The following is a 6,018-nucleotide window of genomic DNA, read 5'->3' as shown; positions in this document are numbered from 1 at the left end:
AATCAAGGTATTTTTCAATGTATAATTTCAGTTACATCACACTGTAAATTTTTGCTATAAATTCTGCGTGTTAGGATTGAGCCCTCCACTACCACTTGATGAAGGAGCGATGCTCCGAAAGCTAGTGTGCTTCCAATTAAACCTGTTGGACTATAACCTGGTGTTGTGTGATTTTTAACTTTGTACACCCCAGTCCAACACCGGCATCTCCAAATTACGCATTGAAAATCATTGATCAGTTGCAAGGTGCTTTGCGATATCCTATGATGTGAAACATTAGTCTGTTTTTTTTCTTAAATTTACTTTGTTTATTGCTTCTTTAAGCCTTGGATTTCATTTCTTGAGTGCTAGTCTGTTTCACCAGCTATATTGAGGTAGGTAGTTATGGTTAACTGAATCTACCAGTCATGGAAATTATTGTTTGACGGGTTTTGAACAAGGAAATACTATTGTGAGACTAAATCCAATGGCACAACATGCCCAGCAGTCCAGAACTGCACATATGTTAGGCTAGCTTTTCTGATGAGTAGCAATCCCAGTCAGATTAGCTCTCTTTTCTTACACTTTTCCATTCAGAAACAGCTATGCAGTTTGAGCAAGAGATTCTGGTCACAACTCCTATTGAAATATGGAGCTTAACTTAAATCGAACAGGTTCCCAGTGCAGGATAGTTGGGAGTAGTCAAATCATATGTCATTTTCATAGTGGTAATTGATCTGTTTTGTGAATTAAATGTTCAGCAGCTCAAACAGCCACTTTGTTGGTTACTGGTCAAGGATAAGTACGTATGCCGAGTGTGGTAGAGTTGATGGAGTAGCAGGTGGCTTGGAAGCTGTGTAAAAGATGTAGGGTTTAGTGCTGAGTGGGGTGGTTTGAGTATATTAGTTCTGGTGGGAAGTTGCTACAGTATTGAGTCTGGCAACAACAAGGTGTAAGGTGCCAATGGTAGTACAGGGGTGTTTGGTCCCAGTAGAAAGGACAGCATGTCAGGTCTCAGCAAGAGTGAGGGGTTTCTATTGCGGAGAGATAGGAGAATGAATGAATGAATTACCTAACTAATTGATAATTTTATTGTCACATATATCTTGAAGATACAGTGGTAAGTGCTTTGTTGTCACAATCCAGCACCATTTTGAGCTCCAAAAAGAATAAAATAAATTATTTAATTAAGAGTTTATCTTTTGTTCAAATTGGGTCTCAAGCACATCTCCATGTCCTTGACAAAGTCTGTAGAACGTGTTCCAGTTCTCAAGGAGTTGTGCTCCAAGAACAGCAGTGATGACGCCAATGGCCCAGGATACTCTGGCTCAGCTGCTGTATGACACCACCAAGAATCCAGGCTCTAGGCACTGCTGCCGCTAAGAGTCTAAGCTTCAAGCCTACTGCTCCCTAGTAGTCCCCACTCCAAAGAATGTACGCCACTAAGAGTCCAGGTCTCAGGCCTACCGCTGACCGGAGTTCTCACTCTAGCTGCTTCCAGCGCCAAGAGTCCATGCTCAATTGGGTCTGGGAGGATGGGGTGTAGGTCAGAGTTCAGCAATTTTAAGGCAGCTTAGGGAGGTGTAGTTGGGGATGTGTGTGGTAATTTAGATGTCAGGAGTTAGACTAGTTTCTTAGCTTCTAACTTTTCTCGTGTAACTATTAACTTAACAGGAACCCTCTGAGATCTGCGATTTAAATGGATATTTTCTTCTACTTCCAGGCAATTCCCTCAGTTTGCTTTGATGGGATTCTAGAGGGGCTTGACATGTAATTCCCCTCTATACAGCAGAAAAGACTATCTCTTCTTGCAGAAAGTCTAGGCAAATGTAGGGAAATAGGAAATGTAACTGGACACCAATCACCTAACACATTTTGACTAAAATATTTACTTTGATATAATCAACATTATTCAAATAGGATTTATTTATTGCAGCCTCTAAAAACAAACAGAAAGTGATTAAAATATTCAGAAGTACTGATAAAATACCTGTTTCATTCTGGGGGACAGAACAGGGGTTGGAATGCCACCATGGATGCTGGTGAAATGGACCCTTCTGTCCAACCAATCCATGCTAACCACAATCCCAAACCTTTCCTATTCATGTACTTATTTAAATATCTTGTAAACATTGTAACTGAGCCCACATCCAACACTTCTTCAGGAAATTCATTCTACATGTGAATCACACTCTGTGTAAAAGAAATTGCCCCTCATGTCTTTTTAAAACCTTTCTTCTCTGACCATAAAAATATACCTCTCACTGTTGAAGTCCCCCATCCTGGGGAAAAGGCACCTGCCATTCACCTTATCTGTATCCTCTCATGATTTTATAAACCTCCATAAGGTCACCCCTCAACCTCCAATGATCCAGTGAAAGAAGTTCCAGCCACTCCAGCTTCTATTTCATACAATAAAATCCGAAATTGGAATCCATCCAATGCAACTATTATAAATTACAGTTCGTTCTGCCATAATGCGCGTTTCAGTAATGCAAATTTGATGAAATACGATTGACAAAACGTGTGTTGGCTGTAACATGATTGTATCGCTAACACTTTCTAAAGTGCAATTTTTCTATAGAGTTGCACAAGAATACAACCATCACATTAGAGAAGAAGTACTTGTATTGTAAATACCCATCTGGTTTTCTACTGTCCTTCATGAAAAGAGACCGACCATCCTTCACTGGGTCTTGAACAGTTTGTGACCTGAAAGCCACAGCAATATGGTTGACACTTACCATATATATTTGTGTAAAAGTCAAATTTTTTAGGCTATTCTTAAAGGTTCAATTTATAGGGTCGTCTATTACATGGGCACAAGTGTTGAGGCGCTGAAATTCAAGTTGCAGTTCGAAATACTGTATTATTACCAGAAGTCGATTTGATCGCTCAACTAATCCTGGGTAAAGAAGAAAAACATGATGAATTACAGTAAAGATAATTATTGGATAAAAGCAAGAGAAACAAGAATGAATTACTGGAAGGAAGTTTTCTTTATATATACTGATACAAAAATTTATTTAGTCAAAGATTCATTGAAATCCTGCAAAATCACATTGTTCATCATTGTCATGTCCTATTATAATGGCATACTTAAAATGAAACATTTATTAAGTTCTGAATGTGTAGACGTCATGAGCTTTCCCGCCAAATTCTTCCGTTTCCCTCCCATTTACTCTCGTATGTAATGATCCTCAGCAATGTTAACAAATTTGTTGAAGAATTAAAGATATATGTGGCTAATATATCTCAGTTTTATTCAGATATAATGGCACCATTAATATGATTAACTTTTTCATGATATTAACTTTTGGATATGTACTGAACAATGTGCAATAAGTACCGATAGACTTAACACTGGTCTGAATGAATGAATGAATCAAAACGTGCTTCGTAAACCAAGTGGGCTAAGTAGAGTTATGAATGAACAAATAGAGGTGCAATGTAGTAAACAAAGAGTAATGAGTAGAGTTACCAGTATGAATGAATGAATGCAATTTCGTTTAGGTGGGTTAATAGGAACATACAGTTTCTTCTGTAAGAGTTTTATAATGTAATATAGTATGGTCAACTTTTTCACAAGATATATGGAAAATATAAGATTTTTTTGGCCGAAAGTAAGGGGTCGACCTTTACGTGAGTTCGACTTTTACACGAGTATATACAGTAACTGCTCTCTGAAAAGGCACAACGTATCATTCAAGGGAAATGTTGACCTCATTAGTAATGAAATAATAAAGGGAAAGATAAGTCAGATAGCATCTGTGGAGAGAGAAATGAGCTAACATTTCAGGTCAATGACTTGTCATCACAATTGAAATAAAATATTAATTTAAGATTTTATCAAAATAAAGAGGCAAAAAAAGCTGGATGTAAACCTGAGGGGAGGAAAGAACAAAAGGGAAAGTTTGTAATAGTATGCAGATATCATGGAATCATAGAATCACTACAGTATGGAAGCAAGCCATTTGGCCCATGGAGTCCACACTGCTATTAATTTGCAGACATCAGCCTTCAAATTTCATTTTAACATGGAGAAAGTGAGGACTGCAGATGCTGAGATCAGAGCTGAAAATGTGTTGCTGGAAATGCGCAGCAGCTCATGCCCGAAACGTCGATTCTCTTGCTCCTTGGATGCTGCCTGACCTGCTGCGCATTTCCAGCAACACATTTTCAGCTCATTTTAACATGGGCAAGTTCAAATAATGCATACCACAAATTCATCCAATGTGCTATACAAGTTGTATTTATTTTAAAAAAGGTGCCGTGCAAGACTACAACTGTATTGCTATTCTTACATCTATATTAAAGAAGAGAAATGGAAAATGACAAGTGTGCTATAAATCAGTCAGCAGAGTATCAGTGAATGAAAAATAATGAAATCTTTCCTAAAGGGGTAAAAGAGAAATCAAAAATATAATAATGGGTTGTATGCATGGATTTCAATATGGAAAATTTTGTTAATCAACTTCATTGAATTTTTGAAGAGGGTTTACAGTATCGTGGGAGATGTAATTTATCTAGTTATCCAGTGACCTTTGTAAAGTTCCACATGATAGACTAATGAATAGAATCCCTACAGTCTGGAAACAAGTCATTTGGCCCAACACGTCCACACTGACCCTCCAAAGAGTAACCCTCCCAGACTCATTCCCCCATTCTATTACTCTACATTACCCCCTAACTTACACATCCCTGAACATTATGGGCAATTTACCATGGCCACTTCATCTAACCTTCACATCTTTGGATTCTGGGAGGAAACCGGAGCACCTGAAGGAAACCCACACAGACAGAGGAAGAACATGCAAACTCCACACAGTGGCCTGAGGCTGGAATTGAACCCTGGACGCTGGTGCTTGTGAGGCAGTAGTGCTAACCACTTAGCCACCATGTCACCTGAAGATCATTGCAAGAGACATGTAACAGAATTGGTAGCTAGCAAAGAGGAGGCAAGATGGTAGCTATTCAAAGTAGCAAAAGATGAAAAGTGTGGTGTCACAAGCATCAGTTTAGAAAGTGCTGTTGTCCATAATTTCTAAGAAAGTTTTAGACATCGGTATTGATGCAGTTTCCCTGGGAAGCAACAGTGCTGGAGATATGAGTTAAGAGTGTGTTGTTAGAAAAGCACAGCAGGTCAGGCAGCATCCAAGGAGCAGGAAAATCAATGTTTCGGGCCTGAACCCTTCATCAGGAATGAGGCTCGATGTTCCTGCTCCTCGGATGCTGCCTGCCCTGCTGTGCTTTTCCAGCAACACACTCTCAACTCTGATCTCCATCGTCTGCAGACCTCACTGTCTCCCAGTGCTGGAGGTATGACCATTGACTGTGTCCTTGCAGTCAGGTTTTCCAATATCAGCAACGCTATATCACAGCCATCCCCTGCGAGCACTCCCAAAGTGGAACATTACAAAGTGGAACAACATCAGCTATCATGCTCAGGTTCAGTTTTTAAAGGACATAAAGTGTCAGTCAGTGGATGAGTAAGTGGGTCAGCTGGTGAGTAAGTCTGTGGGTGGATGGGTGACTTGATAAAGGTGTGAGTGAGTAGGGATCAGCTATGTGCAAAGATGGGTGAGCAGATGCTTGAATGTTTGAGGAGTGAGTGAGTAGGTGGTTCTGAGGGTGGCTGAGACTGAGGTTATGAATACATCTGAAATTAAAAAGGGGGAGTAATCTGGGGCAAGATTCTGGGTCAGTCTCATACCTCTACTCCCAGCATCCTATCCAAGATCAGTGTCAGAGATATTCTGTCAGTGTCCTTTACAGCCTGTCAGAAATTCCAACCTCCCAGGCAATTGCCACACATGTGCAGATCAGGGCTTCTTATTGCTCCTAAAGTATGTCAGTGACAAACATCTCAACATGCCTCCGTAGATCCCAGTCCAGCAGTTGAACTGATATGTTGCAATCAATACCGAGAAAGATTAAAACAAGTCACAAGAAAACATAAATAAATTTCACAAAGAGGCATAATATTGCCAAACCAATGAAAGATGTTTTACATGTAAGTGTGAAAAAGTCACACATTAA

At 39.5% G+C, this 6,018-nt stretch overlaps 1 protein-coding gene across 2 annotated transcripts in view; it reads left to right on the top strand.

Moving 5' to 3' along the window:
• Nucleotides 1-6,018, top strand: part of LOC122563775 (trans-2,3-enoyl-CoA reductase-like) — a 134,756-nt gene that overhangs the window by 102,083 nt on the left and 26,655 nt on the right. The gene's annotated exons all lie outside the window — the stretch shown is intronic.

Source organism: Chiloscyllium plagiosum, chromosome 2, assembly GCF_004010195.1.
Source record: "Chiloscyllium plagiosum isolate BGI_BamShark_2017 chromosome 2, ASM401019v2, whole genome shotgun sequence".
NCBI classification, from domain to species: Eukaryota; Metazoa; Chordata; class Chondrichthyes; order Orectolobiformes; family Hemiscylliidae; genus Chiloscyllium; species Chiloscyllium plagiosum.
The sequence above is the reverse complement of the archived record's forward strand: the minus strand, read 5'-3'. Positions and strand labels throughout refer to the sequence as shown.